The sequence below is a fragment of the Chroicocephalus ridibundus genome, chromosome 2 (genome assembly GCF_963924245.1).
Source record: "Chroicocephalus ridibundus chromosome 2, bChrRid1.1, whole genome shotgun sequence".
NCBI lineage: Eukaryota > Metazoa > Chordata > Aves > Charadriiformes > Laridae > Chroicocephalus > Chroicocephalus ridibundus.
Window position 1 is genome coordinate 79549131 of NC_086285.1, and position 13811 is coordinate 79562941.

General features: G+C 42.7%; 1 protein-coding gene across 2 annotated transcripts in view; it reads right to left on the reverse strand.

Annotated features, from left to right (window-relative positions):
- SERPINB5 (serpin family B member 5) overlaps positions 1 to 13811 on the reverse strand; it is a 28630-nt gene that overhangs the window by 13390 nt on the left and 1429 nt on the right. Inside the window, exons 3-4 of one of the 2 annotated variants that reach the window (XM_063326037.1) lie at positions 13608 to 13809; positions 10646 to 10692 (exon numbers count right to left, since the gene is read on the reverse strand). The gene's annotated coding sequence lies outside the window, so the exon portion shown is untranslated. Of the gene's footprint in view, positions 1 to 3926; positions 4050 to 10645; positions 10693 to 13607; positions 13810 to 13811 lie in introns of those variants that run through there. The other variant, XM_063326038.1, reaches the window with a different exon arrangement.

A 13811-nucleotide genomic window follows, 5' to 3' on the forward strand; every position in this document is an offset into this window, starting at 1 on the left:
ACAAGAAGTCCTTTTTCAAAATAAGTGTCTTTATTTTTATTTTAATTAACTTATACATGTCCTTGGATCTATTTGGTTTATTTCGCAACTGTTTTTTGGGGGGCTAAAAGGTGCTGTGTAAAAGGTTACTGAAATGCATTGCACAATCTAATTAAGTTTTTAAAAAAAAAGATACTGGCATAAAACCAAGGCTTTTTAAATCCATGTTTGAAAAGCACACCTAACCAGCACTGCACTCTCGCAAAATGTACTGACTGTTGGTATTAGCAACAAACTGTTTGCTAACAAATCCCCTCCCCACTGGAAAAAAAAGGGAATTTGTCTTGAAGAGGGCAAATATTAAATATATATCACCGAGGAAAGCTATCCCCTGTCATGGTTTCAGCTGGAGTAGCATTAACTATACTAGCAGCTGGTATAGTGCTATGTTTTGTATTTAGGGTGAGAATAATGTTGGTAGCGCACTAATGTTCTTAGTTGTTGCTAAGCAGTCAAGGCCTTTTCTGGTCCTCACACCACCCCACCAGGGAGTAGGCTGGGAGGGCACAAAAAGTTGGGAGACGACACGACAGCACAGCTGACCCCAACTGACCAAAGGAATATTCCATACCATATGATGTCATGCTCAGTATACAAAGCTGGGAGTGAAAAGCAGGAAGGGGAGGACATCCTGAGTCATGGCGTTTGTCTTCCCAAGCAAGCATAAGGCATGATGGAGCCCTGCTTTCCTGGAGATGGCTGAACACCTGCCTGCTGATGGGAAGTGGTGAATGAATTCCTTGTTTTGCTTTGCTTGTGTGCGCAGCTTTTGCTTTACTTATTAAACTGTCTTTATCTCAACCCATGAGTTTTCCTTATTTTTCGCAGTTCTTTTCCCCATACCACTGGCAGGGAGGGGGAGAAGTAAGCAAGTGGCTGCATGGTCCTAGTTGCTGGCTGGGGTGAAACCATGACGCCACCACATAAAAATGCAGAGGAGTACGCTTTGCAACATCTACAGGCTTTGCCAGAACCCAGTCCAGGTCTGGCCGGACCTGTCCGTCTTCCAGTAGCCTAGCAGTGCCCAGCAGCTGCTTGGTAAAGAGAGATCATCCATGTGAGATCCCATTTTACAGTGTCAGCAGGCGTCGAGCTGACGTCGGAGTGAAGTTCAGGAAACGCGTCTCAGAGATCTTATGGGTGTAAAGGGAGAACTAAGCGCCAGTCCGGCACTGCAACCATCTATCTCGTTTAGGTCGTCACAATTTCTCTCACACATGAAGGCAACTAATTACCAGAAAAGTCAAGCTTGCCAGAAACCATGGGCTCAGCACACACCTTGAAGGAGAAGAGCTTTGGGCAGAACAGTGGCAAAAGACAGTTAAAACAAGTTTGAAGGACTGAGACTGCTGCTGAGGGAGCACCTTGGAACAACAGGGGCAAAGGAGCAAATGTAAAATCATCCTTAATAAAATTCTTCTTGTTCCTTTCTGGCTTAATATTGCAAATGCTACGCTGCCATTCTAAAATTAGTATTTTCAGTTATATTGGCAAACCTAGGGTGATTTTAAGATGTGCTACCTGTGTTTCGCTTCCTTGGGTTGCGAGAGATTCAGAGTAAGAAAGTAAAATAGGAAATTTTGCAAAATTGAATGAAACTCTTCTTCCTCATGCCAGTGAAAAGCTGTACCATGGCTTAAAAACTCTTCTTTTCTTACCTCATTGGTAGCTCTGATACTGTTCGTGTTGGATCATTTTCTACGTTTTGATGTTCCTTTTTAGTGAGGAAAATGGGAGGTATTTCGTGGTGAACCTTCTGTTTACCTTTTGTTCACCCAGTAACTACTGATACTCTCAAAGCTTCTTTTGTGCTGAGTGAAACTATTTCTGATAGTGGTAAAGCTCTCCATTGTTATCATTTCTTTCTTTTTGTGCTACTATTGAAATAACACCAATCTGGGACGTGTTGATGGGAAAAAAGCTCAGTTTCACCCTTAGCCTTGAATGATGGGCTCATCTCTATTCCACCCTCTTTTTCAACTGCACCTGGTCAGTCAGTTTGTTATGCTCCATTTATTAATGATGTATGGTATTTAGGAGCTCACGACATTCATATGCTTGAAAAGAATTTACTGTGCTAAATATTACAAAATCTTAAACCTCTTTAAAGCATTGAGAGTCCCAAGCCTTGTGAGTCCATCAAAGCCAGTTCCAGTCAAGTGAGAAGGGCTGAGGGCCCCATCAAGAGGAAAGCCCATTAGCTGCCCAGAAATCAGATGCAGCTCCTGAATCAGTAATCACAGGGAACCCTCAAACAGGGAGGAGTCAAAAAAATTGAAAATGAAATTTTAAAAAGGCCTGCTGCATGGATTCTTGCTGAGTCCCTCCTTTCCCGGGAAAGCAGTATGTCAGCATTTCCAGAGAGGCCCGCGGCACTGGGGCATCTTCTAAGCACAGGTAGCTTGTGATCCACCCAGCTTTGCTTAAAACTGTGACTCTGCCACAGCGCTACAGAAACACCTTGAGATACAGAAGGGAGCTGAAAGGCTACTGAACCTGTTTAGAAAAACCTGATACAAACTTGTTTATTAGTATAAGACACCATTTTTGCTTAGTCACTCTTGAATGCAACAACAACAACAAAACCAAAAAAAAAAAACCCAAGAGAGGCTTTGTTTACTATCTGTTTACTGAGATAAAAGCTAAATATAGCTTATCTTTTAAAAATATAATCAGGAGAATAGCAATGTCTGTGTGGAAGTATCTGACAAGTTAAGTTAGCTATATGGTAGGGATAATCTGATAAAGCAAAACAAGTATTTATTTTATTTTTGTCTCGGTTAAGCAGTCCTTCCAGGAGAAGGCACCTGGGGCAGATAAAGCGTGGACAGTGCTGGCCATCCAGCGCTGGGGGGTTGTATTGGGTTTACAGCTCAGGAGCTGTGAGTGGCAGCGCTGTAGTCTCTCCAGTTCAAACAAACTTCCACCGAGAGGATAAATGATACGAAACAGCCCACGCACACGTTTCACGAGTGAGGCATCAATATTTGAAACTAGCTCAAGCACTTAACATCACCCCACTTCAGCTCTTACGCAGCAAACACAAAATATAAAGGAAATAAAAGACTTCTGTCAGCCTTTTCTTCTTACTTCTACACAAATGACAACTCTCCACCTGGCAGACTACCTGGCTGCGCAACAAGAACACCATTTCCTCTGAACAGACATTTCTTTGAGGAACACAAGACAGCGGACTGATGTGGGACCAGAGCGTCTCGTATGGTTGGGGAAAAGCACTGTCAGCAATGTAGCAGGGAAAGTCATTCCAGGAAGGAAAGAGAGAAATGAGCCACCACAATATGCTTTGTTGTACCTCAGTAGCCAGTAAATTCTTCAAACTGAATGGTCACATTGAAAATAAAGGGGTAATTACTGGACCTAAGTTCCTGCCCTTCACTTTCAACAAGTGTAGATTAGTCACTTGATTAATAACTCAATGCAAACAGCACACAGCATACACGCCTCTGCAGAAAATGAGAATACTCCTCTGTGACAGAGACTTACAAAACGGTCTAAATCCTACTTTGACACGTGGAGCATTTTCAAGGCATAATACCTGATATGGGGAAAGCCATTTGCAAGAAACCATCATATTTTAATAATTCCTAATGCCCTTGCCGCCTCACCTGCCAGGTCCTCTTCACAGCTTCCAATGAATCTTTTCAGGGGGAAGAAATATAGCATGGCAAATGCAGCAGTTTTGGGACGAAGCCAAAACATTGTAGTTTGTGAAGGTTTTTTTGCTTGTTTGATTCCACATTACACCTTTTTGTACAAAATTCCTTATTACACTCCCTCTACTCGATTATGTTTCACAATGGAGGTTTTTTTAACCATTAGTTAGGCATTAATGAAAGTATCAGAGGAAGAAAAAAAGCCGTACTTACTTTGCAAGGCTATAATCCCAGTAAACGAATCAATGAAATGGACACAGCACGAAGAACCAGCTACCCGTGGTGAAACCTTGCCGAGCAGAAGACTCTGTTAGCTTCCCTGCTCATTGACACCACTCCCTCTTTCCCAACCCTAATTTGTGCACGCACACACACTCACTCCCTCTCACTCTCCCTTTCTTTTTTTTTTTTTTTCCTCCCCCCTTAATCATTCTTTATGGCAACTCCTACATTGGAGGAGGAAAATGATTCACACCAGAGTTGTCTTTGCCTGCCCAGCTACTGAAGACAACAACAAGCTCCGGCAGGAAAGAGCAGCCTTTGTGCGTTGCCTTCAGCAACCGCAGTACAAAAGGCACCAGACAAGAATGAACGAAGACTACGAAGCAGAGAATACAGGGGCAGATGAGCAATTAAAAGACCTTCTGAGCAAAACCAGTACTCCAAGTTACATTGGAATTGCCGCTATTTGCAGAAAAAATTGTAATTGTGAAAAAGACACCCAGGAAGACAACCAAAATTTGTAGGTGTGCGTGGCTGGGCACTTGGCATCTGTATATGCATTAAGACAGTGTCTTAACTCTGTCTTTGTAAGTGGCATATGTGTGTATTTGGTTGCCTTAAAAGCCCAAGGCTAGACTGGAGTTAACGCTCAAGGAAAAATATTTGCCCTTCTTACTGCTATAAAGCAAGAGCTTCCTCCCACTGGCACCCAGGCCCTCTGCACAGCCTTCCCTGCTGCTAGCTCTCCCCAGAGGTGGGAGAGGAACAGAAAGTCCTATCCCTTCACCTCCAGGATGGGGACTGCTGGGTTCATGCCATACAGTCCACTTGACTGCTGATGAACATGATAGGGATGGGAGAAGAAAATGAGAAGGTGAGGAGATGGCGCAGCCCACCAAGTCCATTTTTATTTGAAAGATGTGCACAGTCCTTAGCAAGGAAGCGGTGGCCTTCCCCTGCTCCACACCATTCCCTGGTTGGGCAGCCAAGCCACCCGTAGCAGGGAACACCAGCAAGTGCTCCCTGGGAGGCCATGGCTACGTTTCAGTCCCCATGAGGAAACGGTGTGCCACACCACGGGCACAGCCCAGGTTCATACCACAGTAACTCCAGGTGGCCCTGCATAGTTTTAGGCTACAAAAGGTAAATGCAAGATAAGTGAGTTTGCTTTCAGGTTTGCAGTGCTGGCATGTCCAGCTGCCCAAATGAAAGGCTTAGGAAACAAAAAGATGTGTTTTCACTGACACAGTGCCTCCTTGGTGACAGCTGTTATCTCCTGGAATGACACGTTCCTGTTTTGCTTTGAGCATAAGTCACTCCACACCACGGCATCCTGACCAGATCCTACCCATATTTCCTTCCAAAAGGCTCCTCAGTTCTTATTACCCAAAGGAAATTATATTTTACTTTCTGCTGTGATGCAGATGGGGTTCACCTTCCATCATTACCAGACAGCAAATTTAAAATTTGCATGCTTTGCCATAAGTGAATTCATAACAAAGACAGGGTGTGGATATGTTTAAGCAATTAAAATAAGATATAGGCCACCTGGCTAAACTGTGCCATCTGGGCCAGCATTGTTATGTACCCAATTATGCCTTCTATAAGAGAAATTTTGATGAAAATCCACAATAATGTTGGCTCCCAGACTCTTCTCAGATGTCTGCAGGTAATATGAAGACAAACATTGCCGTCTCTGCAGGAGCAAACTTTCCTTCTGACCCAGGTCTACCAAGTAAGGTTATTGTGAAGTGGCTCAGGAGCTTCTGGATAAGTTGCAGGGACGGGGACAACAGCCAGACTGCCTTGACAGAGGCAGCACAACTCACCAGGTCCATTTCCTTGCTATTGATGCATAGGAAACACAGATGCAAGTAGATGCATCAGTTTCTTTTAAAGGCTGGGCAGTGGAAAAGGGAAAGGACTCTACATTGCCAAGCTGGAGGTGTGTAAACATCACCTACCCTCCGCTGGAAAATTACTCTTTGATAGTTGAGGTCTGGCACTATGTAGCTGTACAGAATCCTTCAGCCTGACCTAGTTACTGATGGAAAATTATTTCTGGCTGTGGTGCCATGAAACTAATAATCACTGCTGGAATTGTGATGCTTCAAATGAAGGAGTCCACACCGGCACGGGTAACTGAGCAGTTCAGAGGACAGTCCTGCTTCTCCTGAGAATGGATATTTTGGGTTCATTTGCTGTTGGAAGTAATGTTAAACTAACTGTGACTTCTCAGTAGCTTTTTATTCATATTTATGGGAATTCCTGACATATGACTGAGCCTTACTTATAGCCCAACCTGGAAGATGTGGAAAAGCAGAAGACGTTAATGTGAAAAGTAGAAGATGCTTAACCTCAGGTAACTGAGGTTTGCAAGGGACAAGAAGTAAAGTGGTTCTCCCCCAGTCCAGGAACACACTTTCTCAGTCTGAATGAATGACAACTAGTTGCATCACCTTCTCCGCCTCCTGCATTTACCTTTCACTAAATTAGTCTTGTTCAATTTAATCTCAAAGTATTTTCAACACACACCTATTATGACCTATATTTCTGCCACCAAGTTAAAAAAAAATGATAGAACTAATAACAGGATTTTTCCTTATCAAAGAATCAAAACTATTTTTAAGCCCCCTGTGAGTTGGACAGCTTCTACTGTGGTAGAATCTCAGAAAATAAGGTAAATAAATAAGGTAGAAAAAATGAGGGTGTGATGTGGAACACTTTGATTATTGAAATCATAATCCTTGTAACTCAGATAAGTTGCAGTCTACTGATGAAGTAATAACTGGGCTTTTGTCCCCACTCTTCCAGGTCTTCAACAGCCCAAAGAAAAAACACAAACTAAGACCTTGCTGGACACTGGGATCCAGCGGTTACATGTGTGTGTCGTCACCTATGAGCCAACAAGCCGGACATGCTTTGTTGCAGAAGGGCTGCAACCAGCCAGGTGACTCTCCTGTTAGTCAGCCCGTTTTCTGCCCCGGCTCCCCGGCTCTCCCCGCCACTCCCTCTCAACACCTCCTCGGAACGCTGTTCCTACATGCTGCTGGAAAGGAAAGAAAAACAGCCTCCTTCTCTCCACCCTGCGAACAAACTCATTTTCAGGGGGAGGGAATACTCCTGCTGCTCAACACAGCGTGGAGAACTACTTCAACTATTTCAGAGACTCAAAGCATCCACTGTAGTCTTTTCTTCTTTTTTTCCCCAAACTCAGTAATGCTCAGTGCATGTCTGATTGCAATTAATGCTGTCATGCTTTGGAGACCAACCACTGGGAAATCATCTACAAGTGGGACTGAATAATAAATAGAACAAATTGGTGCATTCTTTCTATGCTGAGTGTAATGAAACGTCTTCTAATCGAGTTACAGGTTTCACAGTAAGCTTTGGATCGTGCAAGGAAGCCAATGATAGGAAGCCATTTGTACACTTTTATTTTGACACAGCGACCTACAATTTTAACACAATTAAAAAAATTCAAGGGGTAAGATTACAGTGTCTGTAAACAGGTATACACAGCAGAACTTTCCATATTCCTCACATAACATGGGTCTAGATTATTATTTAGCAACAGGAATAAGCCATAGCCAATGTATTTTTAATTTTCATAAGAAATGCTAGCAAAGATCAGACTGACAGTTAGAAACCACAAGTTAATTCGAAATTAAAATAACACTTGCAAGAATAAAGTGTTATTCTATGGTTCTATTGAGAGAGACACAAACTGAACAGTAACAAACTGACTCTCTCTTCTCTTTCTTCCCAAGGCATTTGCACTGATATGCATAAAGGATGGTGTCACATAGCAACACACTGATTCAACACGTACGGTGGCAATACAGTTTTCTTCAGACATGTCTGCTGACGTAGAAGTATTACTCACCAGTGATTACTTCTAATAACGGACAGGAAAGTAATTTCTCACACTGACATGTGCTCACTTTTGGTTTTTTTTAAGCGAGGCTGTTCTGGACTGAGCTATACATCTAATTGGGAAAAAAATGAAATAGGCAACTAAACAGCTGACAGTTTTCAGTGAGAACAAAGCCTTTAATCTGGCGAATGGGAAATGAATGATTCCGTGTGTTGGAATCAGGTTGTTGAGGATCTGCCTATTTTCCCTAAAAGCGTTGCTCCCAATGCTTCGCACTGGGCATAATGCTTGGTGTAATACAAATAAATCAGCTTAATAAAGAAATAGATTTGACTGACTATTTGGAAGAGCCTGTGAAAATAGCCTCGCAATACAGCTAGGAAGCCAAAATATAAGAGGAAATACATATATGTAAAAGAGACAAAAACCCCTGACACATTATTCTGAAACTTTATCTTTTTCCCACTGTACAAAGACTAAGATCAACTTCGGTGAAACAAAAGCAGAGAGTCAATGCTTTGGATTAATTACTTCTCACTAAAGCATCTCTGATCCACTCCTTCCAGGAAGAAAAAATTTTGAAACCATCCCTGTGTGCACTGCTGGTTCAGGGTGCCATCTCATGGGGACACAGATAATATTCTTTTTCCTTTGTCACTGATGCCCACAGTTACTGCACCAGCTTCCTTTGCCAGGTTGGAACTGTCACTCAAAAAATCACCTGCCTTACATTTGTCCCAGAAAAAATGCAAACACACTCACATTCGTCGTGTTTCCTCAGACTTTTTTTTCCCATTTGGTGATATTTTCAAATCTTTGAAGTGCCACTCCCTAGTATTGTTCAAGTGAATGGACTCACCTTACTGAAACCACCTTACCATGGGAGCACTGTTACTGAGGATGCTTTCTCTACATATCCACAATTTTTTGTGCTTGATTATAGATCTGTGGAGGACCTCAACTACTGAATTATTGGCAGCATGCTAGGCCACCAGTAAGTTCCTAACAGCATAGGAGCAATTTTAGAATTATCCTCCTTCAAAAATAAAAAATCTGCATGGGGATAGGATTGCTCCTGTGACTAGATCAATGTGGAAATTCTAAAGAGAGAGGAGATCCCATTGACATAAGGGAAACTAGCAGGAGTACCTTTCCCAAGAGGAGTAAAGGGACCAAGCAGCCCTGTCCCTCAGACACCAGACCAGTTTTAACTCAGAGCTTCGGCAGTTTCTGGAAGGGATTTCGTGACCTTCACTGCCCACCGTAGCAGACCTGGACTCTAACACACAGCTTCCCTTCCAGCTCTGTGTTTGTATTACTCCCTTAAATGTCTCCTTATGATGTACAGAGGGAGGGGGTGTGAGAATTAGGGATTTTTCCCCTCTTTCTTTTATCCATTGTCATCAGCAGATGAGTCACTTTATTCTGTAATCCAAGTAGTTATGTGTCTGCGTGATTAATGTGGGTGAAGGCACACACTTTCCCAGAGTTGCTTAGTGCAGTTTTACAGCCTGAATATATGCATACTAAAGGAAAATAAAAGCTTAGAATCAATATTTGCTGAATATTTCATTGGAAATGGCTGCGCCTTCACAGGCTGAATTTTCTCCTGTTGTGTGTTTTCAGTAGAGGATGGAGTGAAGGCCTTTGTTGATACGAGAATGCAGCTAAGATGAGGTGTGAACATGTTAATTCTTGCTTCTCCAGTTGGTATTTGGCAGATCTGTTAAAGGCAACCAAATCACAGTGTGCGTTCTTACGCACCACTTGAAGGAACACACCCTGCATATTGTCTGTATGATCAGTAAATTATAGAAGTTATACCTGCAAACTTATCTTGACTTCCAGATGCAAAATGTACAACAAATGGTGCAAAACCCCAGTTAATGTAAAATGATTAGTGCCCATGAAAGCAAGGGAGCTACTCCCATACTCAGCAGTGGATTCAGCTCATGTGACCGCTAACCCAGGGCCACTAGACTTGCATCACAAAACACACAGAAAAGAATATTATATTAGCCCATAATAGGAAAAGTACAAAAAAGCTGTAAATTGTAAAAAACTATTCTATATTTTACAAAAGAAAGTGCTAGGACTTGACAATAGAATGCTTCCTTTTCACTTTCCCAGTTATATTTACCCTCATGATAGGTGACCTACTGAGAAGCAGCTTTCTTCAGTTCTTCTGAGATCTAATGGTCCCCTTAATGGGGAAACTTCAGAGGATACTTATGCATATTCCAGCAAGCTAATAAACTTATTAACACAATAACATTAACATTTATATAACAGGAGTAGGACATAAAGATGTAATTAGGTCTACAGGAACTTTTGGTAATGCAAATACCTATCCATCTGTCTATCTAAGGTCAAGATTCAAAGCCCACTGCAAAAGTGACTATTGACTCCAGTGGGTGTTGGGTAAAACAGGGCAAAAGGCTTGTTAGTGAGAATTTTATTGAAAGGTGTGGAGAAAGTGTTGTACGTGTGGAAGGATTACAGACAGCTTATGGCAGAATAACAGCCTGGTTCAAAGAGCTTCCTGGTTGAGATGAAAATTATTCTGCTAAGAGTGGCTTGCATGAAGAGAAAATTAAATGACTTCTCTATCCAGTTTCTGCTCCTTTCTATACAAGGCCTAATTAAAAGGCTTAGGGATTAATAAAGAGGGATCTAAGCGGGAAATGCTAGCCCAGAAACCTCGTGCAGACAAGACTGCAGTAGCTGCACAGCCTGCTACTCCCAGTACAGCGGCTGGCCTTTGGTGGCTGTGGGACTTCCTTGTGCTCCCCTGAGCCTGCATAAGTGAGAGGTGCAACAGCAAGTGTCTTACCACTGCGGTGCTCCTTCCCCCGTAACACCACCGTTGCATCTTCTGTACTGTGGAAAGACGGAACATATTGGTTGGAAGACACCTTGGGTGGCCCCATTTCTTCCTACCCTGCCATGAATTAAAGAACTGTGAGAGATCTTCTGTATGTAAGGTCTTCTGCAGCTCTGAAGCAGAGGGCATGTTTAGACCCTTGCTTCTTAAAATACCACTTTGAAGAAAATGACAAGACAAACCACCATTCAGAATAAAAATTCTTTGAAGGAGCGGCAGTATGGTCTAGTCCCAGAGCAGTTCTCTTCCCCTTTATCCCCTTATTCATTCAGACTGCGAGTCATTCAGTAATGTTGTAAACACTGCTCTCTGCAGTCACACAGGCAAAAAACACTTTGAATTTAGCATGAGAATAAAGTCTGCTGGAAGCATCAGAGGTAGCACCTCGGTTTTTAAACTTACTCATGCAGGGTGACTCTGGTTTGCAACAGCTAAATTCAGTTATTCTGCTGTAAATTGGAATGGCAGAAGTTATCGCCCTTTCATCTGTGCAGAGCAGTCTGGTAATCCTTTCCAAAGTACTTACTGGAGCGGAACTGCTTTTCTACTTCTCATTGCCTAACACAATTTAGATTTCTGGTACTCTGGCAACAGTAAACACTACAGGCTTTCTATTGCACAGGAGAGCAGATTCCCAGAAAGAAAAGCTGGGTCAACTCACAGATTTGTGTCTTTTTAAGAGAGTGAGGCACAAGCTGTGACAACCAGCTGGCTTGAACCCTTGCGTAACACAGGCTGTAGAACCCGATCTGCCAATTTTATGAGACCCATGGTTTCTCTTTGGATTACAGCATGTATTTTTGAAAAATCGGGCAGTGGTTAAAAAAGACCCTCAGGTGATGAGAGCATCTACAACATCCTTAGGAGTTTTTCCAAGGATTCTACAGGTCATCAAAAATATAAATGAAGGCAATGTGAAGCAACCCAAAGTGCACAGTCCAAACTTAAAGCTTTTTAAACTCAAAGAAACATTGGCTGGGGAACAGTTTTTAATTTTGTTAGCAATAAAATCTCTGAACTGAGTAGGGCTGTAAGCCTGTTAAACGCTGTGACTGTGAAGACATTTCAAAGAAAAATGCTGCTGCACCAAACTCAACACTGCATAGCACAAAATCCCTCCTTGAACTCACATATGGGTAGAAGAGTTGGCAGTTGCAGCTGGCAAAATTGCATATCTTAATGAATATGAGTCAACCAACACAGCCCTGAAGCCACATCTGCTCAATCGCGCATGAAGTTATCATCGAGGAGATTTTATTCCATTCAGTCTCGATGAGTTCACAAGACCTAACATATGAAACGCCACGCAGAGAAGACTTAGATGAAATGTTTGTTCTAGGCCAATATACAGAGTGTCAATATGAGTGTCCCTGTCTGGTGAGTTCATGATGACAAAATCCTCAGAAATTCTCAGGCTTATGCTGTATAGGACAAATACTATCCTTGAAGACAACACAGGCAAAGCTAAGAAAAATATTGTTTCAGATTTCATTTTTGTTCCTGACAATTTTTGTTGGTATTCACGTAACAGTAGAAAAAAAGTCTTGAAACTCACTATGCTAAACGATGTTCAAAAAACATAGTAGTGGACTGTATTAATTCTTAGATTTCTTTTAATTTTTTTATATCTCACAATTTAAGAAAATAAGCTACATTTTTATTTCTGTGCTGTTGTGGTTTAACCCCAGCCGGCAACTAGCATTACACAGCTGCTCACTTGCTCATGATGTATCAAGCATTCACATATTTTCAGTTTCCAAGTTTAAAAACTAAACCAGAAGTACAGTGAAAAATAACATAACTAAGAAATGCAATGAGTTTATCTCAAAAGGTATAAATTTAAATTTTATTTTCCAAATTTAAATTTTTGTGGAGGCACAACCAGACCCATTACTGTACTATGCCAGAAAATGTATTGCCACCATCCACCACAGACTTTGAATGTCTTCCCAGTGAAATGGATGAACAAGACCAAGGTCTTCCAGCAGGCTTCATGTTCTCTCAAGCCAGAATGTAAAAGCAGAAGACGGAAGAGGAAATGTTAGGTTTTGAATGCCAGTTTTGCAGAAGTAGATGATTCATCTTCCGAACTTGGTTTAAATTGGATTCTTTGACCTGTGACCCCACGGCCCTTCCCAGCCCAGCCTTGGTTCATTCCCGGGGAGATGCCTGATGCCCAGGGCTGGGGCTGCCCCCGTGCCTCCAGCTGCCCTGCTCTTGGCTGGGGCAGTGGGACAGGCCATGGCCGTGCCTTGACCCACCTTAGAAGCCACCTCATCTCATATTTGCTCAAGAACCGATCATTCCTACAGAACAAAATCTAAAACTGGTGGCTGGTGGTAGCAGCAGCAGGTTGTCCCAGTTGCAAACCACCAGGTGTGTGGGAAGGGATGGGTGGCATGTGGCCACGACATACGACCAGTGACACTCAGACTGGGCAAGAGCTGGGCATGGAGGAAATGCCTGCCCAAAGGCCACTTCTTTCTCCCCTGCGCCTGTGCTGAGCCTGCAGGCTCTCCTCGAAAGGCTGGGTTTGTCCAGGGAAGCCTCTGCCACTCCCACCCACTGTTTTTACCTCCAGAGACACAGGGGTGGTTCAGCCTGGAGGTTCAGTCCTGGGTGCATGAGCTCACTGTGTGTACAGTGAACAGGATCAAGGTAATGTAACGAGACTTGGACAACCTGAATTTTACCTGCCAGTTTTGTTACTGACAGCCTTTGTCACCTGGGTCGGATTGATCCTTCTGCGTCATTTCATCAGGTTGAAAAATATAGAAAAATAAAGGTTGTATTTTCTTGCCTTTCTTGTCTGCCTTGCCTACCTGTGCTGTTAAGTTATGGCAGCGATTTCCCTTAGCTGCATGGCTCTTATGTCATCTAATTAATAGCAAAGTCTCACTCTGATACTAACATTAGTCATCCCTAGCCACCTCCCAGCTGCCACAGTGGAGGAGAATCACACATATGAGGCCTGGCTGTGCTGTAGACATGACTTCTTTTATTGACGTATCCATCTATTCTTGGCCCAAGGTGTTCATGCAACATGCAGTCTGGTCCCCTTCCTTCCATACCAAGAGACAACAGCAGGAAGCGTTCTCCACAACTTGCTCAGCCT